Source organism: Neophocaena asiaeorientalis, unplaced genomic scaffold (genome assembly GCF_003031525.2).
Source record: "Neophocaena asiaeorientalis asiaeorientalis breed wild unplaced genomic scaffold, Neophocaena_asiaeorientalis_V1.1 scaffold478, whole genome shotgun sequence".
NCBI classification, from domain to species: Eukaryota; Metazoa; Chordata; class Mammalia; order Artiodactyla; family Phocoenidae; genus Neophocaena; species Neophocaena asiaeorientalis.
Genome location: NW_020173200.1, coordinates 173,813 through 199,634, shown reverse-complemented (window position 1 = coordinate 199,634; position 25,822 = coordinate 173,813). Strand labels below are relative to the sequence as shown.

General features: G+C 45.9%; 1 non-coding gene across 1 annotated transcript; it reads right to left on the bottom strand.

Annotated features, from left to right (window-relative positions):
* Positions 1 to 12,697: 12,697 nt before the first annotated feature.
* Positions 12,698 to 12,770, bottom strand: TRNAG-UCC (transfer RNA glycine (anticodon UCC)). Its single transcript has one exon. It is a non-coding gene; the product is annotated as a tRNA-Gly (tRNA).
* Between the last annotated feature and the right edge of the window lie 13,052 nt (positions 12,771 to 25,822).

Here is a 25,822-nt window from a genome sequence, read left to right as displayed (position 1 = left end):
CCCAAAGGCCCTCGAGAGGCAATGTAGAGGAGGGAGGTGCTGAATCCCTCTGCATGAGGCCTTGCCATGTCTCTAAACAGCTCTGAGCCTCTGTTTCCTCAAATATGAAAAGGGGGTAATATGCAAACTTTATAACAGGGTTGTAAGAATTGGATGACATCCTTTTATAAGACACCTGGTACATAGTGAGCACTCAACAAAAACTAGTGCTTTTACTCCAAGCCAAGAAAAGTTAAATTCAGGTCAAGTGTCCTCTTTTGGGGAACACAGGGAATACTTTAGAAAGATTCACACTGTCACACCTGTCTTACTTCCGAAGACTTGGTGATGGGGTACCCCAGGCATGACCGCCAAGCTCCCCTCCAGCCCCGTCATCCCGTGCTCTCCCCAGAGAGAGGTGGTCATCTGTGGATGATCTGTCCATTCAGGGGACAGTGGGGAGCCTGACTGGCCAGGCTAAAAAGCCCAATGCCTGGGGAAAAGGGAAGAAAGCTGTGCAGAGTGTAACAGAGGCGCCCAGGCGAGGTCCAGTTTAGGAAAGTAAGTTAAGTTGTTCTTAAAATGACTTGTAAAGATTCGGTCACAATCAACATTTACACCAAGTACTGAGAGAGTCACGTTCACATATATTGTCTCAGTCGTTACTCCCACCAGCTTGTGTGGAAGGGGGAATTCTCCCTACCCCTGACATGGAAACTGAGATTCTGTCAAATAAAGTGATTTGCTCAAAGTCCCACAGGTGACAGATGATGGCTCTGGGATTGGAAGGCCAGGAAGGAGAAGCCAGCTGGATTTGAGAAGCTAGGAAGGAAGCAGATGAAGGGAGGGAACCTTGGGCGATGTGATGTCTGGATTTTACTCTAATAAATCCTGGTGGAGTGGGAATAAGTACAGGGAGGGGCAGGGACCTGACCACACAACCACCCACCTTGATGAGACAGCTTTTCAGAGACAGACCAGACACCTGAGCAGATGGAGGTGTTTCCACCTAGCAGACCGCCACCTGCAAATACACCTCAAAACACTGCCATCACCTGTCCTTGGTCTGCTACTTAGGGAGGGAGTCATGACAAGGAAGGAGGCAGGTTTGGGGGCTGCCTGCCTGAGGTGAGCCCCACTGGTATCCGTGGTGGCCAAGAAGCCAGGAGCAACCAGCCCACCACAGGCCCTCCGGAGGGGGGAAAGGGTCAGAGCTCTCTGAGCTTAAGTGTCTTCACGACAGAAACTGAGATAAGATAGCCTACATCACAGGGCTATCCCAAGAAATATGTAAGAGAACACATAATGGGCACCTGAAGAGTTCCTGACATAGAGCATGTGATTCTCTTTCACTTCATACTTGTCAGATGAGGAAACTGAGACTCAGAGAGAGGCATTGACTTGTCCACCGTCAGATATCTAGTGAGCTGGTGATGGGACCAAGCCTAGGAGCCAGATCTCCTGATAGCCAGGGGCCCTAACCCTCAAGCAGTAGATTATTCTTTCCTCCTGGATGGGGGTGATGTGTTAGCCACGACACCCTACCCGTTCAGACCACATGAACAGAGGTAGAGTCTAGACCTGCCTCACACCTGTGTCCAACACATAGCCACTAGTCACAGGTGGTTACTAAGTACTTGAAACGTGGCTATTCCCAAAGAGGATGTGCTCTAAGTGTGAAAACACACCAGATTTTGAAGATTTTGTATGGAAAAAAAAGTTTGATATCTCACTAATGATTTTTATGTTGAAGGATTTATGTTGAAATAATATTTCGGACATATTGGGTTAAATAAAATATAGTTTTAAGTTCATGTTACCTATTTCCCCTTCCTTTTTTTTTTTCTCTCTTTTTTGCCACACAGCTTGCGGGATCTTAGTTCCCCAACCAGGGACTGAACCCGGGCCTCCAGCAGTGGAAGTGCAGAGTCTTAACAACTGGACCACCAGGGAATTCCCACCCCTTACTTTTTTTAAGGTGGCTACTAGAAAATTTAAGATTGCCCACGTGACTCACCTTATATTGCTGTCAGACTGCGCAGGTCTCAAATGTAGGAGGAGATGGGGCTGCCCCTCTCTGTGCAGAGGAGGCCTGAGTTGAATTCTAGACCGCTCATCTCAAGAGGCACATAGGCAGGGAGGAGCGTATCCAGAGAGAGCGGGGGAAGCGGAATGAGGCCACAGCTTTGCACAATGCCAGGCGCACCGCTGACATCACGGTCCAGTAGGGCTGTATTCAGTGACCCCACAACTATGTCATGGAAGGGACAGTTGAAGGACCTGGACTGGTTCCATATGGAGAGAAGACTTGGAGAGGGGACGTGATCCCTGTCTCCAAATAGCAAAGGACAGTCACGGGGCCAAGGGAGCAGATGTGTTCCGTGTGGCCTGAAAGAGGAGAGCTGAGGTCTCAGGGGGAGCTTCAGGGAAGCAAACTTCTGCTCTGGGACAGGCCAGGACCATCCTCAGCGGAGGGTGAAGGGAGCCTGGTGAGTTTTTCTTAGGAGGGGTTAGCATGGAAGGAAGAAATGTTCGATGACCTACAATGAAATGTCCTCACACCTGGAGGCTCTGGAACACCTCTGGGTGGGTGGCTGCCCCAGGCAGGTCAGGACAGAGAGGTTCCTGGGGTTCCAGCCTAATAATAATAACACTACAATAATGGCTTATTGAGCATCTACTAGGTACCAGGGGACTGTACACATATTACTACTATTCCTCTCACCCACCCTGATGAGGCAGTTACTACTTCCACTACTAGGTAGATAGGGAAACTGAGGCTGAGATAGGAGGAGTGGACAGGAGCCTTGTCCAAGGTTATACACCTCCTGGGCGAGCTGGGATTTGAACCCAGTCTGGCCGATAGCAGTACCCTCAGGCATGGGGCAGCCTCCTTGGGGAGCCAGAGGGGCAAAGGCCAGCTGAGCCAGGGGACTGGCTCCTGGTTCACGGGAAGCCAGGGCCCCACTGGGCTCTCCAATTAGTGAGAGCAGAGAAATCAGAGGCAGCAACAAGCTCTGCTAATGAGCTGCCACATTAAACAATGAGTCACACTCCCATACGGTGCCGCTCCAGCCCTAACCCGGAGCAAACAAGCTGTGAGAAACAGTTTACAAAACAGCGAGGTGTGACTGTCTCCCTGCTGCCACCCGCTGCTGCCACCACCACCGGCACTGCAGCCACCACCCAGCCCACCGCCCACAGGCAGACACAGGCGCAGAAGAGAGCCTGGGAGGGGCTCCCAGCCAGCCCTGGCTTCTGAGCTCAGGGGAGTCCCCATCTCCAAATGGCCCCAGGACACTCCCTAAGTTACAGCTTCCACTGCCATTCTTGCCATCTCCTGAAATGCTGGGGGCTCTGTCATTGGACCACTCTGTGACCTAGGGCAGGTGACTTAAGCTCGGTCTCAGTTCCTTTATCTGTATTATGGGGATAATAATAACATCTAGCTCATATTCCAATTGTGGTGTTTCAATGTGATCATCACATGAACTGCCTGGCACCCAGTAGGTATGCGGTAAACACTGGATCCTTCCTCCCCCCTTCCCCATGTAGGGAATCCAGCTCAGAGCCAGACTCATAGAAGGCTCCCAATAATAGTGACTGCTTTCCTTGTCCTGTCCCATATCATACTTCTTTCTGTCCCTGGCCTACCCCCTCCTAAACTGTGGGATCCTGTGAGCAGGAACCGTCCTACTCATTCCCACAGCCCCAGGCCCAGCACAGGTGAAGCTGAAGAGCAACAGGCTTTGGGGACAGATCCTGCCTCTGGCCGTTAATAGCTGTGAGATCCTGGGCAGCTACGGTAAGAATTATTTCTTGAACCCTACCCTGTGCCAGACGATATGCCAAGTGCTACATGTGCATTATCTCATTTCATCCAATGAAGGGTATTATCCCATTTCACAGATGAGGAACTTTATGCTCAGAGCAGTTACGTAGCAAGGGGCAGTGGCTTTGCAGTGCATCCACTCGGCTCAGCTGGACTACATTTCCCAGAATTCCCTTTCCTCTAAGGTCCTGGTTAGAATCTCCTAGTGGTTCTGCTTCTCTAATTGAACCCTGACTGATACACATGGCAAAGGTTCCACAGTTTGTTACTGATGGAGCTGGAGTTCAAAATGTTTGCCTGTCACTCAGCTCTAGGTTTTCAACTATTCTACTGCATAATAATAGCTAACACTTACATAGTAACTATGTCAGTTTTACCTCATTTAATTCTCATAACAACCCTATAAGGTAGTTTTTATTATTATCATTCCATTCTTACAGGTGAGGAAACTGAGGCACGGAGAGGTTAAATAATTTGTCCAAGGTCACACATTAATAAATGGGGAATCTGAGAGTCAGACCCAGAAGTCTGGCTACACAACCCATCTTTTTATCTGTTACATTATTCTACCTCTCAACTCTAATATAACTCTTTCTCTAAGCCCCAATTCTCCTCAATCTATAAACTGGGGATAATCATATCTAACATATAAGATTATAGTGATAATTAAATGTGAAGATGTAGTTATAGGGCTTCTGGGAAGATGAAACAACAGGGGGTAGATTTGCCCTCTGTCCCGAGCAACTGAAAAGCTAGATAAAGTAAAGGAAACAGCAGTTTTCAGACACAACATCAGGTAGCACAAAATAGCAATCCCTGAGAGAGGAGAAACTAATGAGGTGAGCCCTACGATTGCCAGCTTCTTCCTGGGGAGAGTTTCCAGGCTGAAGCACAGGGAGCAAGGTCCCAGCTGTCTCCTTGCTTTGAGGAGGTAGAGCAAGGGGTCTGGGGAGGCCAAAGCAACTAGAGTTCACAGGGCAGAGAACTGCAGAGGAGAGATCTTCTCAGAGAGAGAGAGCTTCAATGAACTGTAAAGAGTTCCCCTCAAGCCTTCAACTGAACATTTAATAGCACTTGTATGTGAGGAAACTACCCAAGTTTGAGGAAAGAACATCTCAGAGAAGCAGAGGAAACAATTTCCAAAGTACACACAAGACCTGGAATGCTTTGTATCCCTACCAAGCAGAGTGAAAAACCTCATACATCATGGGGCATCAAGTTGATTCTTTAGAAGGGTATCGCTTCAGTAGTGGAAAAACAGTAATCATCCTGCCTGATAACATTGAAAAGCAAGTCTCAGCAGAATCAAACTCTTTTCAAGTAACTTAACTGCATCCTAGAACAAAGCTCAAAAACACTTAATACACAATACTAAAATGCCCAGCACACAAGGTAAAATTCACATCTGGCAACCGGCCAAAAACTACCATGCATGCAAAAAAGCAGGAAAGCACAACATATAATGAGGAAAAAGTTAATCAACAGAAACAGACCCCAAAATAACAGAAGGTAGAATTAATATACAAGGACATTATATACAATCTAACAATATAGCTATATTCCATATGCTCAAGAAGCTAAAGTAAAGATTGACCGTGTTAAGTAGAGACTGGGGGAAATGGCCCAAATCAAACTTCTAGAGATGAAAAAATACAATATCTGAGATGAAAAATACACTGGATGGGATTAACAACAGATTTGATAACACAGAAAAAAGGATTAATAAATTTGAAGACATGGCAATAGAAAGTATCCAAAATGAAATAGAGAAAAAAATTAATGGACAGATTATTAATGAGCTGTGGGACAACTCCAAGAGAAGTTACACTATGTGTAATTGGAGTCCCCAAAGGAGGAAGGGATCCAGAGAATATTTGAAGAAATAATTTTAAATTTTCCAAATTTGATAAAAACTATAAACTGTGAATTAAAAAATCTCAGTGAAAATCAAGCACAAGAAACATGAATGAAACTTCACCAAGGAAAGTTTATGGTTGTAACTTTACAGTAATAAAGTTGCTTAAAACCAGTGATAAGAGAAAATCTGAAAAGCAGCCAAAGAAAAAGAAACACGTTATGTACAAAGGAATAAAGATAAGAATGACAGCAGACTTCTCATTGGAAAGAATTCAAGTCAGAAGACAGTGGTACAACTGTCTTTAAAGTACAGAATGTAAAAAACAAAATCAAACCAAACCCATTAATCTAGAATTCTATACACAGTGAAAATATATTTAAAAACAAAGGTAAAATAAGGACTTTTTCCAAAATGAAAAAAACTGAAATCATTAATCGCTAGCAGACCTGCACTATAAGAAATATTATAGGAAGCCCTGAGACAAAAGGAAATATGATACCAGAGTGAAATCTGGATCTTTTTTTCTTTCTTCTATATTTTATTACATTTTATTTAATTTGATGTTTTTAATAGATATTACATTTACATAAAGAAGCAAAACAATATAAAAGTTATATACTGAGAGTATGGTTCCCACCCTCTTCTCTCCTCCCTTTTAAAACACTTTATTAGATTTTAAAATTTACCCTTCCAAGGTTTCTTTATGCAAATATGAATATTTTTGTTCCTCTTCATCTCTGCCACAGAGGTAACATCCCAGATACACTGTTCCATTTAAGGTCATGGGTTTAAATACACATTGTTCAGTCTTTACTATGAAGAATTTCAAAACAATGGGAAACACAAAAGAATAAAGACCTCTGGAAATTGTAACTTTGTGAGAAAATACTTTTTTCTTATTTAAAATAATCTTTAAAAGATAATTTATTGGTTAAAACAAAAAAATGTATTTTGGTTTTATAACATATAATGTAAAATGTGTGACAAAAAGAGCATAAAGGCTGGGAGGGGGAAAATGGAGGCATAGTGTTGTAAAGTTCTTATTCCAAACATGAAGTGGTATAATACTACTTGAAGGTAGACTGGGATAAGTTAAAGATGTATACTATAAACCCTAAAGTAACTACTTTAAAAATACAGCTAATTAAGCCAATAAGGGAGATAAAATGAATTTTTTAAAAAAAATACCCAATCAGAAAAAGAGGGGAAAGGGATCAAAGAACACATGGGACAAATAGAAAACAAATAGCAAGAAGATAGATTTAAACTCAATCATATCAAGAATGACACTAAATGTAAATGGTCTAAAAAACACAATTAAGAGGCCAAGATTGTCAGATTGTTTATTCAAAGCAAGAATCAACTACATATTGCCCGCAGAAACCCATTTGTAAAATTTAAATAAAATATAAATTTAAATTCTATCAAAAACTGATAGATTTGCAAGGATAAATAGGAAAATACACAATTATATTTGGAAATATTTTAATATCCCTTTCTCAGTAATCAATAGAACAAGCAGGCAGAAAATCAGCAGGGATATAGTAGACTAGAATAACCAATTTAGCTTAACTGACATTTGTAAAACACTTCACCCAACAACAGTAGAGTACACGTTTTTAAAGTGCACAAAAAACATTTACCAAGATAGGCCACATTCTGACTATACAATAAGTTTCAATAAATTTACCGTTAGTCAAAGTATGTCTTCTGACCACAATGGAATTAAATTAAAGATGAGTAAACAAAAAGACATCTGGAAACCCCCCCCCAAATATTTAGAAACTCAGTAAGATATTTCTAAATAACCCATGGGTCAAAGAAGAGATTAGAAGGGACATTAATATCTTGAACTAAATGAAAACGAAAATACAACATATCAGAATTTGTGGAATAACACTAAAACAGTAGTTAGAGGGAAATTTATAGGACTAAGTACCTATAATTAGAAAAAGAGAAAGATTTCAAATCAGTGTCATCAGCTTCTACCTTAAGAACCAGAAAAAGAAGAGTAAATTAACCCCAAATCAGCAGAAGAAAAGAAATAACAAGAACAGAGCATAAATCAATGAAATAGAAAACAGAAAAATAATAGAGAAAATCTATACAATCAAAAGTTGGTGCTGTTGTTGTTGTTGTTAGAAGATCATTTTTCCAAATGACTGTTGGAAAAATACCAAATGAATAGGATGCAACAGAGCACAAACTTTGGAGTCTGACAGTCCAGACTTCAGTTACAGTTTGGATATTATTAATTATGTGATCTGGGATTGTCAGTGTCACAGTTTCCTCATGTATAAAATAGAGTTAATAGTACCTGTCTTGCACTTTCATATCCAAGTACACCTTGTTTCATTGTGCTTTGATTTATTTCATTTTTTTTACAAGTTGAGATTTGTGGCAATGCTGCATCAAGTGAGTCTACAGGCACCATTTTTCCAACAGCATTTGCTTGTTTCATGTTTCTGTGCCATATTTTGGTAATTCTCACAATACTTCAAAGCCTCCACCAAAAAAAACTGTCATGACTTAATGAAGGCTCAGATAATGGTTAGCATTTTTAGCACTAAAGTATTTTTTAATTAAGGCATGTATATTGTTATTTTAGACATAATGTTATTGCACACTTCATAGACTAGTATAGTGTAAACATAACTTTTATATGCACTGGGAAACAAAAAAAATTCGTGTGACTTGCTTTATTTCAATATTCACTTTACTGTGGTTATCTGTAACCAAACCTGCAATATCTCCAAGGTATACCTGTATTGCTAGTGGTGGTGAAAATGTAATACAGTTGGCCCTTTGTATCCAAAGGTTCCAATCCACAGATTAAACTAACTGCAGAGCATGTCTCATGTTTACAGTCTGTTGTTGGTTGAACGCATGGATGCAGAACCTATGAATAAGGAGGGTCGACTATAGGACTTGAGAATCATCGGATATTGGTATCTGAGGGGGGTCCTGGGGTCAATCCCTCGCCTATACAGAGGGATGACTGCAACCCCAAAGAGCCAAATTTGTCAATATTTATCAAAAATTTAAATGCATTTACCCTTTTGCCCAACAATCCCAGTTCTGAGACTCTATTTTTTCAATAGGTCTTTTGAGATATAATTCCCCTAGCACACAATTCACCCATTTAGCATGTAAAATTCAATGACTTTTAGTTTATTCACAGAGTTGTACAACCATTACCACAATCTATTTTGAAAGATTTCTATCCCCCCCAAAAGGAAACTCCATACCTATTAGCAGTCACTCCCATTTCCTACCAATTCCCTCAGCCCTAGACAACCACTAATTTAATTTCTCTATATATAGATTTGCCTGTTCTGAACATTTCATATAAACGGAATCATACAATAGATAAGCATCTGTGACTGGCTTCTTTCACTTACCATAATGCTTTCAGTTTTCATCTATGCTATATAACATGTATCGGTACTCTATTACTGTTTATCGCTGAATAATATTCCATTGTATGGATATATTACATATTTATCCATTATCAGTTGATGGACATTTGGATTGTTTCTAATTTAGGGCTATTAAAACAACACTGCTATGAACATTCATGTAACAAGTTTTTGTGTAGACATATGTTTTCATTTCTCTTTAGTATATGTGTAGCCGTAGAATTTCTGGGTCAAATGATAATTCCATTTCTAGCATTTTGAGGAGCTTCCAAACTGTTTTCCAAAGTGGCTGTACCGTTTTACATTCCCACCAGCAATATATGAGAACTCCAATTTCTCCACATTCTCACCAACTGTTAGGGATCGAATGTTTGTGTCCCACCCCCCTAAATTCATATGTTGAAGCCCTAAACCTCAGTATGGCTATATTTGGAGATAGGGCCTGTGAGGAGGCAAAAGGTTAAATGAGGTCATAAGGGTGGGGCACTAATTCTATAGGACTGGTACTCTTATAAGAAGAAGAGACACCAGAGCATCCTCTGTGTGTGTGTCTCTGCACACACACAAAGAGTCCATGTGAGCACACATTAAGATGACAGCCATCTACAAGTCAGGAAGAGAGGTCTCACCAGAAACCAAATGGCCTGACACCTTGATCTTGGACTTCATAGCCTCTAGAACCCTGAGAAATAATTTCTATTGTTAAACCAACCAGTCTGCCGTACTCTGTTACAATAGCCTGAGCAGACTAAAACACCAACACTTGTTATTGTCTGTCTTTTTTTATTATACTATCCTAGTGAATGTGAAGTGGTATCTCATTGTGGTTTTGACAGCTAGTGATGGTAAACATCTTTTCAGGTGCTTATCAGCCATTTGTATATCTTCTTTAGAGAAATGTCTGTTCAAATACTTTGCCCATTTTTTCAATTTGGTTATCATTTTATTGTTAAACCTACAAATACTCTTATACTCATATAAAATGATGCATATGAAGTCTGTTTGTTGCAACACATTGGAAATAACCTGGGTGTCCGTCATTGGGAACTGTGTAGTTCATCCACACTATGGAATATTATGCAGCTGTAGAAAAGAAAGAGAAGGTCACAGAGTAATTTATGAAAAGTACCCTAGGATATATTGTTAAATGAAAATAAACAAGATGTAGAAATAAACAAGATGTAGAAAATAAACAAAATGTAAAAATAAAAAATATATATTAAAATATATATAGTGTTCTTCCATTTTTAAAGAAAGAGGGAGAAATAAGAATATATATATATATGTATATTATTAGCTTATATTGCAATAAAGAACCATTGGAAGGATCCACAAGGAATTTTTTAAGTGATTACTAATGTGGTAGAAGGTAGGTAATGAGGTTGACAAGAACAGGGATAAAACTGAGACTTATTGTATAGTTTTATGTAGTATTTTGATTTTTGAAGCATTTAAATGTGTTACTTATCCCAAACACTCAAGATTGAAATACGAAGAGTTTAAAATTTCAGTAAAGTATAGCAGGTGTTTCCCCGAGATGTAGGCCTCATTCTGTTCCCTACAGATGGACGTCCGTCATAAATGGGAGGAGGGTAGGGCATGGCCACACAAGGTTCCTGGCTTACATCATTCTGGATCCCAGAAGAAAGAGAAGCATTTTCTCACCCAGCATTTTTAGATTAAAATCTCAAGGAAGGACCCGGCTTGGTTCTGCTTGAGTCACATGCTCATCCCCGTGGCAAGAAGCAGGAACTGCAGTTTGATGCCCCATCAGTACCACAAGGAGTGGAAGTACAGTGAGAATGTCATTTCTTCAAAGTAAGAAAGATTCTATTAACAGAGGGGGCAAGGGACACTGTACAGATCAAAGCAGCAGGCATCTACCTGAGCAGGGGAGACAGGCAATATAAAAAGACAATTCTTAGAATGTGGTGCATGCCATGACATAGGTGGGCACAGTGTGCTGTGAGAGCCCAGAGGAGGCAGCAGTCTAGCCAGGAAGACTTCTCGGAGGCGGTGATGCTCTGGCTGAGTTTTAGATGAGGAGCAGGCTGTCTTCAGGGAAGGGGAAGAAAGAATGTGGACAGTGTTCCAGGCAGAGGGAAAGGCAACATGAGCAAAGACCAAAGAAGGAAGATGGTGTTATGAGCTGAATTGTGTGCCCCCCAAATTTCTATGTTGAAGGCCTAAACCTCAGTACCTCAGAATGTTGCTATATTTGGAGATAGGGCTTTAAAAGAGGTAATTAAGTTAAAATGAGGCCATTAGGATGGGCCCTAATCCAATCTGACTGGCTTCTTTAAAAGAAGAGGAAATTTGGACATACAAAGGGACACCAGGGATGGGTGCACAAACAGAGGGAAGACCATGTGAGGACACAACAAGAAGGCAGCTGTCTGCAAGCCAAGGAAAGAGGTCTCAGGAGAAACCAAATCTGCTAACACCTGTTGCTTATCTTGGACTTCTAGCCTCTGGAACTGTGAGAAAATTAATCTTCAATGTTAAGCCCCCAAGCCTGCAATCTTTGTTATGGCAGCATGAACTGATCAATGCAGGCAGCATGATGCATTTAGGAATTTCTTCCTGGGCCACAAGGTGTGAGGCAGGAGTGACAGGTTCTTAAGCAGGACAGTTACAAGCCCAACTCTGATCTGGGAAGTATGTAGATTGGTGGATATAAAAAGAGCTTATGTTTCCTGAGTGTCTATTTTGCCAGACATTGTGCTCAGTTCTTTACATGCATTCACTGGTTGAATTCTCACTACAGTCCTCTAAGTGCTGCTATCACCCCTTGGTACAGTAAAGAAACTCAGGCACAGAGAGGTTAAGTGACTTGCCCAAGATCACACAGCCAACAAGTGATGAAGCTGGGATTAGAACCCAGGTTGATCTGACTCCAGCCCTAAGGAGGAAGGATACTTAGAATTTGGTGCCTGCCTCAAGTGGCGGGTAGTGGAGGAGGATGCAGGCAATGTTGGGTTTTGAGCCCAAGTGCCCAGTGGATGGTAGTGCCACGGGCTTCTGAGACCCGGGGGAGGGTGGGCTTGAGGCTTGGGAGGTAGTGTAACATGAATAGGTCAGTACATGAGACTTGAAGCCAAAAACCTGGGTTCAAATCCCAGTGCTGCTTCTACATGTGGCCTTGGCCTTTCTGAAACTCGATTTCCTCATGTGGGAATAATAGTGATATCTATCTCAAAATACTCTATAAATGATATCTAACATTCGTGTTTTCTGAAAATTCTCAATAATCATAGCTATTGTTGCCATTATAACCACAGGGAGCATGTGGGGAAGTGCTGTGCGCTCTTGGGCGGTGCATTTGACCTCCAGACATACTTGCTGCTTCCTGGAGTTCTCCCCGCCCCACCCCACTCTGGCAACCCTTCTGTGCTTCAGGGCCCAGGCCTGCTTCCTCCTGGAAGCCCTCCCCACTGCTACTGCTCAGGGCCCTCTGACACTTCAATAACTTGTCTCCAAGTAACTGTTCTGCCCTGGTTCGTTGCTGAAGCAGGGGATAGGAAGGACTCCATCAATGTCCATGGTCTCCCTCCTTCCGTCCCTTCTTTTTTTTTTTTTTGCCACACCACATGGCATGTGGGATCTTAGTTCCCTGAGCAGGGATTGAACCTGCACCCCTTGCATTGGAAGTGCATTGTCTTAACCACTGGACCACCAGGGAAGTCCCGCTTCTCTCCTTCTTTGTCACTCTTCCTCTAGAAATCCGAGGTATCCTTGCCATCAGGCCCTGCAACGTGATCACTTGGGTGACAAGAAACCCCAGTCTCACTTCTAAACACCTTTGCTTTCCTAAAACCCAGTCACAAATTGGAGTGATGTAAAGCAAAGAGTGTCAGAGGTGGGCCTCTGAGACTTGGGTGGAGCACAGGAGCCCCATTCCCTCACAGGTAATGGCCCGGTTAGCTGTCTCAGCCTTAGCACGGCCCCCTTCAGACACTGCATCCTTCACTCCTGGGGCCTGGCTCCTGACCCATAGGGGCTCTCATTTCCTCCATGTGAGCTTTACAGAGTAAGAATCGGGCTGATCCAAAGCAGATCTCCTAGGGTCTGCCTTGCTCTCTGCTAAGGAATAGGGACTGATCAAGCAACTACGGAATGCTGGGCCCTGTACTAAGCACAGCCAAGAAAAAAGAAAAGAATCAGAGAAACAGCTCATCCCTGGGGGCTGAGGACAGGGCAGGGAAGTGGGCTGGGAACCAGGGGAATAGCCCCCAACTCCCACACCCCCTACTTCCGACAGTCTCCACGGGGTGAGAGGCCCAGGGGGCCTTCTGTCAGGGTGGGTGGGGGTGAGGGAACACTCTTCCAGGGCTTCCAGGCAGCAGTCTCCCAAAAACCCACCCTTCTGCGCCCCTCCTCCCTCACCCTCTCCCATGCAGTCACACTTTTTTTTTAATATAAATTTATTTATTTTTTACTTTTGGCTGCATTGGGTCTTTGTTGCTGCACGCAGGCTTTCTCTAGTGGCGGCGAACAGGGGTTATTCTTCGTTGCGGTGCGCGGACTTATTGCAGTGGCTTCTCTTGCTGCAGAGCAGGGGCTCTAGGCACGCGGGCTTCAGTAGTTGTGGCACACAGGCTCAGTAGTTGTGGCACTCAGGCTCAGTAGTTATGTCGTGCAGGCTCAGTAGTTGTGGCACTCAGGCTTAGTTTCTCTGCGGCTTGTGGGATCTTCCCAGACCAGGGATCGAGCACATGTTCCTTGCATTGGCAGGCAGATTCTTAAGCACTGCGCCATCAGGGAAGTCCCTGTCACACTTATTAAATGAGATAATCTGAGCAAAGCACTTAGCATCCTGCCTGGCTAACAGGGAGCCCTTGATAAATGCCTGTAGTCACACCCCATCCCCCACATACTGTCACACTTTCAGGCGCTTGGACTCCAGCGTGCCGTTCGCTTTCTGATACACCTCTCATCCTCCAGCTACACACACACACACACACACACACACAGGTGCACTCATGTCACACACATACACACCCTCCCACCCCACCCCATTTTCTGTCCTGAACTCCCCCCGGCAGGCTGCAGTGCGTGGGCCAAGAGGCCAAGTGGCCAGCACAGGGCGGTGGGAACAAGCTCACTCCCGTGGCCAGCCCCATCACAGAGACCTGAGTGTGGAGAAGCCTGGAGAAGGGGACTGGAGGCTGGCAGGAAGGGTGGGAAAGGAGGTGGGTGATGAGGAGGGCTGGGCCAGGCTCACCTCAGTCTTTTCAAGTGAGAAGTCTGAGCCCGAGACCAGCCTTTGAAAGCAACACTGGGGGTGGGGGACAGAGGAAGTGGCACGAGGCATATTGAGCCTCCACAGGACCAACCTAAGCTGGGAGCTTGGGTTTGGAAGGGCCATTGCTGACCCACAAGGCCTCTCCTACCTCAGGTCAGCACCAGGACCCTGCACCTGATGGGTCTCAAGGCTGACAAGGGCCTGGGAGGGTGAGAGGGGAGGAGATCAATGACTTTGCCCTCCTCCCAGCTCCACCCCCAAGTGTCATGTGCAAGAACCGTGATCCTTGGACAGAGTCAGAGACAGACAGGCCTGGGACAGACAGACAACCTATGGAAATAAACAGGAATGGCGACCTGGGTACCAGAAGAGCAGGAAGGGAAGGGGAGGGGCTGAGCTCCGGGCCCCAACACATACTCAATACCCTCCGCGGACACTCAACATGGACACCCGACACAGATATATAGACACACAGCACAGAGACATAACCCAGCTCGACAAACGCAACGGATACACCACACTTAGCCGCACTGTGCAGACACCTCTCACCCAGCTCACACACCCACATACACACAGTACACTCGGACACAGTAGTGCACTGAGCATCCCAAGATTCACCGGACACACGCCCCAGCCAAAGCCCCACACAGCCAGCAGAGGTGTTCCCTCCGCCCACACTGACAACCAGGCGCACACTATTTAGGACACAAAGGCATAGGCACACAGACATATATTCAGTCAGGGACACACACACACACACACACACACACACATGTCCAGACATGTCGACACTGCTCCCCCCTCTCCGCTAGTTCTGGGGTTCTCCTTCCTTTCTCCCCACTGCTTTTGCTGGTCTCTGTTTCCATCCTGTGTGTCTCTTCAAGACTTATTAGGCCAGAACCCTTCAGTCCTTAACACTTCCCCATTCCTGGCCTCCTTTCTGTGCCAAGGATTCATGGATGCGTGCACACCGTGAGGTCATGGGGTGCCCTGGGGAGCAGTCTCGGGCCAGAGGGCGTTCCCCTGTCACTTGCATCACCCGCAAGGCTGAGGGTAGGGATTTCAGCAGGTGGCTGCCCCTCACCCCAGATCTTGGCCTCCTGGTTCCTTGATCAGCCCACTGGAAACCTCCCCCCACCCCCCATCTGCTCCTCTGGCCGCCTGCTTGCAGTTCCAGAACACACTGTGCTTTCCCTGCACCTTTGTCTTGGTACAAGCAGCTCGCTCCGCCTGGAGTGCCCTCCCGACTCCAGCTGCCAGTACACCTCATATTTTTGAATTTCATGGACCAGTTAAAAACTTCAAAAGGAAGCTTGGGAAATGACAGAAGGTTGCCAAGTTTTCATTTCATTAGGAAGCATATTTAAAATATAACTACCATCCTCGATCCACCATCGTTTCATAAAAAGAACGCTTTAATACCAACAAAGTAGGAAGGCCCTAATCTCAGGATAAAGGGTAATCCTTTACCTTGAACACATTAGCTTTACGTAAAACCCACAGCATTGTCCTTCTTCTTCTCATTTCCAAGTTTCCATGAAGCACTGGAAACTTCATCACAGATCATGTTTGGAAACACCAAGTCCTCAGCTCACAGGACACCTCTCCCAGGAGGCCTACCCCACCCGACCCCTCTCCCACCCCTCCCCCAGAGTTGGTCTCACTGCCCAGCAGGCTCTCTCGTGTTCTGTCACTATAGCCACATTGTCATGGTTTCCCAAGGGCCGACACAGTTAAGCACTGCCAGGTGCTTAACATGGATTATCTCATTTTATCCTCATAACCCTGCAAGGTGAATATTTCGTAAGCATCTTCCCACAATCCTGCACCCCGTGCTGGAGAAGCTGATAGAAGGTAGCAGTTCTTTCTTTGGAAAGAACCGCAAACACAGGTCTGGGCTGCAAATCCAGGCTCTCCGCTTCCTGATTTTATGATTGGGGCAAGTCACTTCACCACTCTGAGTCTCAGTCTTTATCATCGGTGAAAGAGAAGCAACGATTCCTACTTCACAATGTTGTCCTGAGGGAGTGCACGTGGAGCTCCTAAGACAGCACCTGGCACGTGGAAGACTCCGGACAATGTGAGTTACTCCCCTCCCACGTCCCCAGGCTCCCTCCACACCCCAATCCCGTGACTTTCCCTTTACCTCATTCTCCCGACTGCCTTCCCACATTTCTTTCCAGGCTCCTGTGTTAGACCCTACTGCTTTTCTTCCCTCTAAAAGTAGGTCAGCTCCAGGGAACAATCTTTGGCCCTCCTCCCTCTTCTGTCTCCTCTCCCTCGCTGGGTGATCTCATGCAGTCCCATGGCTTTATGTATCGTCTAGACACTGACTCCAAATTTTATATCTACAGTCCTCATCTCTCCCCAGACCTCCAAACCTGTATGTTCAGCAGATGCCTCCCTGCATAGACCTCATGGGTCTCTTGGAGTTTATACATATAAAACAGAGACTTGATTCTTCTCATCCTAAACCATTCCTCCACCAATTTTCTCATCTCAGTAAGTCACACCATTATTACCCAGTTGCTCAAGCCAAAAGCACATTTGATTCTTCTCTCTCACCCCTCACCTACAATCATCAGCGAATCTCACTGCCTCTTATCTCCAAAGTATAGCCCAAACTTTTCATTTCTCTCCATCTCCATTACTCTCACTGGAGTCTGACTTCTCATCATCTCTCATCTAGTTCACACCAGTAACATCCTAACTGGTGTGTCTGCACTTAACTTTCACTCCTTTAAAAGACTGCTTTTAAAGTACATCTTTAGATCAGTTAGGGTGAGCCCTTCAGCTTGGTTCTTTTCAAAAATTTCCTTGGCTATTCTAATTCCTTTGTATGTTCCCACAACTTTTGGAATGAGCTTGTCATTTTAAAAACAAACAAAAACCTGCCGGAGCTCTGACTAAGATTACTTTGAATATATAGATCAATTTAGGCATAACAGACACCTTAACAATATTAAGTGTTCCATCCAGTCCATGAACATATCCTCTCAGTCCTTTGATTTAGGTCTTCTTTACTTAAATACTGGATAATAGTGTTCAGTACAGAGGTTTTGCATGTCTTTTTCTAAATCTATTTCTAAGTGTTTTATGCTTTTTTACTATTATAAATAAGTTTTTAAAACTTCTCTCTTCCAGGTGCTTTCTGGTAAGATACAGAAATACAACTGGTTTTTGTATATTGACTTTGTAACCTGCAGATATGTTAAATTCTCTTATTAGCTTTGGTAGTTGTCTTGAGAATCCCTTAGGATCTACAAATAAAAATAGTTTTACTTCTTCCTTTCCAGTCTTTATACCTTTTATTTCCTTTTCTTACCTTATTGCACTCACTAGGGTTTCCAGTACAATGCTGGATAGAGGTAATGAGAGCAAGCATCATTGCCTTACTCCTGCAGAGGAGAAAAACATTAATTCTTTCACTGTTAGGTATAGTATTAACTGTAGGTTTATCATAGATGTCCTTTATCAGGCTGAGAAAGTTACCTTCTATTCCCAGTTTGCAGAGAGGTGTTTTTGCTTTTTAAATCATGAATAGGTGTTGAATTTTGTCAAATGCTCTTTTTTCTGTATCTTTCAAGATGTTATGGTTTTTCTACTTTATTCTGTTAATGTGGTGAATTAAACTGATTGGTTTTTTAAATATTAAACTTTGCATTCCTAGAATAAACGTCACTTAGTAATGATGTATTCTCTTTTTTATATGTTGCTAGGCTTGATTTGATAATATTTTGTTAAGGTTTTTTGCATCTTTGTTTATGAATGATATTGAACAATAATTTCCTGCTCTTGTAATGTCTTTGTCAGGTTTTTGCATCAGAGTTGTATCAGATAAGACTGCTACAAATTCTTTGCAACTTTCCTTTGAGAGGTAGAGTCTGATTCTCTTCTTTTTTTTTTTTTGCTGTACGCGGGCCTCTCACTGTTGTGGCCTCTCCCGTCGTGGAGTACCGGCTCCGGACGCGCAGGCTCAGCGGCCATGGCTCACGGCATGTGGGATCTTCCCGGACCGGGGCACGAACCCGTGTCCCCTGCATCGGCAGGCGGACTCTCAACCACTGTGCCACCAGGGAAGCCCTGATTCTCTTCTTTTTGAATATGGACTACCTTAATGACTTACTTGACCAAGAGACGTGCCCTTCCAAAGCTAAGTCATAGAAGCTTTGCAGCTTCTTCCCAAGTCTCCCGAAATACTCACACTTCGAGCTTCAAGCTGCCATGTAGGAAATCTAACCACCCTGAGGCCACCATGCTGTGGCGAAACATAAGCTAACCAGGGGGCCACGTGGAGAGGGAGAGAAAGATGTCCAGCAATTTCCAGTTGTTACAGCCACCAGACATTTGAGTCACCTCAGCTGAGACCCCAGATATTGTGGAACATAGAATAAGCCAACCCACTGTGGCCTGTCCAAATTCCTCACCCTAGAATCATGAGATATAATAATAATAAACTATTGTTTTAAGCCACTACCTTCTTGGATAGGTGTGCAGAAATAAATAACTAGCAGAATCATTTATGCTGGGCTCATAAATGAATGGGGGTATGTTCCCTTCTAGTTTCTGAAAGAGTTTGTGCATAGTTGGTATTATTAATTCCTTAAATATTTGATAGAATTTATCAGTGAAACCATCTAGGTGGGAAATTTTTATATTATGAATTCAATTTCTTTAATAGATATAGAGCTATCCAGATTTTCTGTTTTTTCTTATAGAATGATCTTTTTAGATGCCAATAAATAACATCACTCCCCTTATGGAAACCTCCAATGGCTTCTCCTTGCACTAAGAATAAAATCCAAAGTCACTTTCATAATCTGTAAGGCTCTTTATGATGTGGCTCCTGCCTGCTTTACAGATCTCACCTGGATCCACATTCCTGATATTTACAGGGATGATTCCTTAATGCCGTTTAGATTTCAGCCCAGGTGTCACCTCCTTAGGGAGGCCTTTTTGAACAACAAATCAAAATAATCTCAATCATTCTATATCATATTATCCATTAAAAATGTATAGCATTCGTCACTATCTGACATTATTATTACTTAACTCATTATTTCTACATGGTCTCTACCATGTAGAATTTCAGGTTTTTGTGGCAGTGATTTTGTTGGACTTATTCACAGCTGTGTCCTTAGAGTCTAGGACACCTTGTCATGGAAGATGGTAAATACATATTTACGAAATTGTTGACTTGTTGCCCTGGAATCCCCAGTCCTGACCTGGGTGTATGGTGTTGAGAAGATGCTGGAAAATGGGGGTTTGAAAGAGTCTTGGCCTCTACCCTGATTGGTCCCTGGAAATGGCCAGCATCAAGTGCAAGAACAAGCAGTTTCAGGAGCCACACTTTGCCCACAGGCTTTTTTTTTTTCTCCTACCAGGGTCTGACTCCAACCTGGCTCCCTCTTCCATCACCAGCAGCTGGAAGGTAGCTTAGAGGCCATTTAGGAGAAGGATCCAAGTACAGCACCTGGGCTCAAAGACGTGGCTACTAGTTGTAGTTTAGGAGCTCCTTAGTCCACGTGTCTTTGAAAAAAACACTTCCTCCCTCTGGCTTTCACCCGACACACTGTAGACACTCGATCATTTCTGAATAAAGATCCACTTCATGCCTACATTTCTACAATTCTACCTTACCCCGTGCCCTTGTTACAGATGAGGAAACTGAGACATGGAGAGGAAAAATGGCCCTACCAGTGCCACAGAGTAAGTTCCTGGAGGTGCTGAAGCTCACAGATTTCCCCCTCGATTTATGATCCCACCAACAAGGACATCAATTTCAGAGATTAACAGCTGCAAATGATAGCATCAAGTCAGCTGCCCCAGCAGCTCTCCGAAGTGCATCTCCAATTCAGGTTTATCTTCATTAAGCAAGTAATTCATTACCAGGCGGTAAGCATTCACATCAGAGTGAGAATATTAAAAAAGTAATTATATTTTTCACAGTGCGGCTTTCTGGGTAAATTGTATGCAAATTGCTGTCTAAATCAGGCTGGCAGCGCCTGGGCAGGTCTCGGCGCTCTTTGAGGGGATATTTTGGAGGCTGGACCAGTCACCTTCTGCTCACCTCAATGAGTGTCCAGCATAGGATCTTGCATTCAGTCAAGGAAAGCTCAAAAATTGTAGTAATTATTACTTCTTAACTCCGTCAAGCCTCAGTTTCCTCATCGGTAAAATGGGGCTCCTAGTGGGACTAAACAAAAGAATGGAGAAGACAATCTCTAGCATAGTATCTGCCTGGCATGGACATGAGAGGCACACGACCTCAGGAAATGGCAAGACAGCTTCAGGGAGAGGGAGCTGTATCAATGAGGCACTGAAACCTACAGGCCCAGAGAGAGGGTGGGGGCAGCTGCTGGGGGGACGAGGGACACTGGTGAGGGGTCAGGAGGCCTACCTTCCTTCTCATCCTGGTTCTGCCACCAATTCACTGTGTGACCCCAAATTCACCGCTTCTCCTCTCTGGGCCATACTCGATACACAGACATAATTAAACCCTGAGTAATCATCACCCAGCAGGTACCCACAATCCCCCAGATAGCACTGACCTCCAACCTCCGGGAGTGAGAAGGTTCATGCTGGAATAGGGTGCTTGAAGTGCAAAGACATCAATTCTCTCAGTTTACAGGTGAGAAAAAGAAGCCCAAAGAAGGGTGTGAATGACCCAAGGTCACACATCAGGTAAGTGATATAGTTAGGACCAGAATCCCAGGCCAGGGCAGTTCTAATACATACTGTTAGTACCCATCTGTCAAATGGGCACTTGAAGGCCTGCACTGGAAACTGTAAAATGCGGTGTGCACATAGGTATCATCAATTTTATCTCAGGGTTGGAATACAGTCCTGGGATTCGATCCAGGGCAGGTTACTTCCTGTCTGAACCTCAGTTTCTCCATTTGTCAAATGAGGCTGTTGGAAGAGATATCACTATGGGCTCCTCCAATGAAACTCAGAAGGGAGGATTTTAATGACATCTTTTCTCTTCCCTCCCTCTGAGAGAAGCTCTGGGTCTTCCCAGGGACTTAAAGGCAGAAGTGTCCGGGCCTACCCAAGGGGGTCTTGGCGCCAGTTCCCAGCCTCCCCTGCCCACACGCTGGAAACCTGTTGGTGGTGATAGTTTGGGAAAATGCACCGTACCCTTGTGATGGGGGACCACCTGCTGAACAGCCCAGAAACCCAGAGCCCCAGGCCATAGGGCCAAGGCTACCCCAGAGACAGTCTCAAATTGGGCCACACAATTCCATGCAAATGTGGTTACAATGGGTTACAGCGCTATGTTGGGGGCCAAGGCACTGCCTGGAGCTCCATTCACTAACACATAGCTACACCCAGACACACACTCAGGCTGGCACACACAGCTACACACAAGGGTGCTCAGACAGGAAGATACGGCCGGATACGGCTACACCTGGTGACACCTTCACACACTGTTAGGGGCACCTAACAAGAGCTAGCCACAACTAAGTCCTGGGTAGTGGTCACCCAGCAGTGACATCTAGACACGGACACTCTGGGAGAATGCATGGCTCCTTTCTGACCCAGCTCCTATTCACAAACCCTCACCTGTGCAGACCCTCAATCCCACACCCATGGGGCTACTGAAAAGTCTTATCGCCACCCTCAGGCAGCAGGTTCCAGGAGGCACAGGTGAGCACCTGCCTCTGCCCATGCACAGACACACATCGCTGCGGCTCCTGTATCTGTGAGGTCCTGCTGTTCTCATGTCTTCCTCAGGCATCACTTCAGAGATCCAGGATTTTCGAGAAAGGCCAAGCCATGGCTCCTGCCTCCTCGCCACCTTGACATCTCTGAGACACAGCCCAGGCAGCAGCCAAGCTCAGACTGAGCCAGTCAGGGATCCTATGTCCTTCACAGAGGCTGTGGTTGTGGGGGTTAAGGCCTGGCGTGGACTTTCAGAGCTTTCTCCGGGCTGTGAAAATCCTCCCTGGCTTTGGGCATTTCCTCTTTGGCTGGTCTTTCTTTCTTTTTTTTTTTTTTGCTATAAGCGGGCCTCTCACTGTTGTGGCCTCTCCCGTTGCAGAGCATAGGTTCCGGATGCGCAGGCTCAGCGGCCATGGCTCACGGGCCCAGCCACCCCACGGCATGTGAGATCTTCCCGGACCGGGGCATGAACCCGTGTCCCCTGCATCGGCAGGCGGACTCCCAACCACTGCGCCACCAGGGAGGCCCTGGCTGGCCTTTCTTTAACTCATCTTTCTGGAAGAAACTCAAGGCTCCCCCAGAAACCTTTCATGACCGTGCTTGGCATGGTCAAGCCTTGACCCAGGAGTCAGGAGCCCAGGTTCACAATCCTGGCTCCTGTGCTTACACACTGAATGACCCTGAGCCCATCTGTTGCCTCTAGGCCTCAGTTTCTCCTTCTGCACCAAGAGGGTGGATGGGATGGGGTGGGATGAGGAGGACAGCATTGAGTAGAGCTTCAAAGGCCCTCTCTCGTCTCAGATTTCTTGAACTCTGCTTACCCCAAGGGCCAGGGCTGGTGACTGAAGCAACCAGGACTGGACCCTAATCTGCCACCTGCTCTAGTGTTCTCACCACACGGCAGGCTTCTGACTCCAGGCCCCTAGCAAAGGCAGAGCGGAAAGAGAATGAGAGAGAGAAAGCTGTGGGCACACACTGTGCCTGAGGGCAGGGATTTCCACTGGATCTGAAGTTTCCGCAGGGTGTGGTATACAGGACTCACTTAACAACGTTTGCTAAAACCAATCCAATCCACTCCTTCCTAGCTCTGTAGCCTTGGGCAGGCAACTTGGTGTCTCTGAGTTTTCTCTAAGTGTCTTCCACTATAAGACGGGGATAACCACTCGCTCCTGGTTACAGGTATTCATGAGGACCCTGCACGAGAAGGGATAGCACCTGCCCTAGAGGGGCCCCACCAACAGGCATCCCCACCCCCTTCCCCTCCTAGCCTCTACTAGGAGTGGGCCTCCCTGGAGCCCTCCCGGCTTAGAGAGGAAGGCTCACCACAGGAACGCGGTGGGGAGAGTGCTCAGAGGAGGGGCCGTGCTCGCCAGCATCCTGACAGAGCTTGGGCTGACCGGAGCAGCTTACTTCTCATCCTTGCCACACTGAGGGAGCGGCAAAGTCCTGAGCAGGCAGCTGGTCTGGGGGGAAGCGGGAGGGAGATGCACACTCGCTGGCTCACCCACAGATACAGGGAATCCAAGTCCCGGAGGTCATGAGTGTAAAGCATCCACCAACGAAAGGGATGCCCTCCCTATCAGCCCTGGCAGGCTTCCCCCGGAACAGGTTGCTCACTGCCTCCCAGGGCTGCCCGTTCTGTGGCCTGGCACGTGCTGAGCTAAGCCTGCCTCCCTGGAGATTCCCTCTCTTGGTTCCAGCTCTGCCCTCCATGGCTGCATGAATGCATCCGCTCCTTCTGCCTCATGACAGCCCCAGGACCTGCCGACCAACCCGGTGCCCCGCCACTGCCCTTCACCTCCTGGACCTTCTTCGCAGGCCAGACAGCAGTTTGGCTGGTGCTTCCGTAACAGGGGTCTGAATCCTCTCAGCTGCTCAGACGTGTCCCTCTGTATCTAGGCACGTGCATGCGTGCGCACACACATATGTGCATCTCCACTGGGCCGCTTTCCCAGATACAGTCCAGCCCAGAAGGGCACGTCAGCCGTCTCCTGCACAGAGCTGCTGTCCCTCCTCTCCCGAGTCCCCGCTGTGGCTGGAACTGCCCTGGAAGACGAGGGGCAGGGAGACACGGAAGCAGCCTGAGAGGACACATCTCCCACCGGGAGCCCTTCCTCTTCCCCCACCCCCGGCCTTCTGCCACTTCCCTATGTCAGGGCCATGCTGATGACACCAGAGAATCCATCAAATGCCACCCCCGTGTCAGGTCATGTCACAACATAATTAAAGCATTAGATCTTCGTGATGAAGCCGTTGCCATCAATTCTGAGAGTGACTGATCCAATCTACAGAAAGGGGAAATTTCTCTCCACCCGCCACAACTACCACAGCTGCCTTCCCCCCCCAAGAAGGGAGACAGAATTGCTGGTGCTATTTAGGGCTCTGGACCTCGGGCTGGGAGTCAGGAGCCGAGCTACGAGCGAGGAGGGTCTGGCCTTGTGGTGTGTGCCCCTCCTGCCTGTGGGTCCGCTGGGGACAGCAGAGCCTGGAGACCTGGGGACTCCTCCGAGCTCAGTCACTGAGTCTGTCTGTGACCTTGGGAAAGACAGTGCCCACCTCTAGATTTCAGTGCCCCCTTCTGTAAATGGGATGTGAGGGGTTGGGAGGGTTAGGCAGGAAGATGACTTGATCTCTAAGGATAGTGGAGGGAAAAGAAGCAGGAGCCCAGGGGTCAGAGGACTTAGGTTCAAATACTGACTAGCTGTGCAGCCGTGGTCAAGTAAGTTCTCTTTTCTCATTCTCCTCACCTCTAGGAAGGGGAAATTATTCATGCCTCACAGGATTACTGTGAAGATGAAATGAGAAAGGGAACGTAAGGGCCTAGCGCAAAAGAAATGTTTCAGCTTCTCAGTGCACCCATCCCTGTGCTCTTGGATTCAAGGTATTGGTCAAGGGACTGGATTTAGGACTGGTCTTTCTTTGCTCAGGACTGCTAAGTGGGGGCACAAGAAAGCTGGGACTGCAGCGCTGGAATGCAAACAGAAAAGACGGAGCAGGCGGGAACAGAAGAGTGGTCTCTGTCTCAGCTCAGATGATGTCACCATCCAGAAGTTGGACACAGGAGGAAGAGGAGCCAGGCCAGTGCTAACGAGGGGTCGGGGATGACACAAGGGAGAGAGAGAGAGGCACTGATGGGTTAAGGCCATCACCCTATGGTTGGCATGTCAGGAGAGTGAGTAGGTAAGAACCAGGCAGGTGGCCAGAGCCTTGGGAGGTGGCGGCAAAGGCAGAAGCAGTGAGACGAGTCTGAGGCCATTGCAGTGATCCAGGTGAGAGATGAGGGTGCTCGGTCTTAGTTTAAGCAGGAGTCGAGGGGTGACTCCAGGGTCCTTGGTCTGAGCAACCAGAAGTGACCATTTATGGAGTTACCGTTTATCAAGTTTGAGTAACTGTCTGGGAAGAAGCTCGAAAGTGGTAACTAGGAGATTGTTTAAAGTTGAAGATGCCTAATAGGTATCCAGGTGGAAACGTTGAGCAAGGTGGATGGATACACACGTCTGGAGTTCAGGGCAGAGATGTGGGCTGAAGAAATACACTTGAGACTTGAGAGTTATCAACAGGTAGATAGTACCTAAAGCCAGGAGCTTGGTGGAGATCCCCTGGGAAAGAGAAGAGGTACAAGGACTAACCTTGGAGAACTGCAATGTTAAGAAGTTGAGGAGATGCGGGGAACCAACACTGGAGACTGAGTAGGGGAGATCAGTCTGGGAAGAGGGAAGCCAGGCCAGCGTGGTACCCTGGAAGGCGAATGAAGAAGGAAGGAGGAGGAAGTGATCACCTGCATTGAGAGTAAGATGAAGACTGAGAACTGGCCAATGACAATG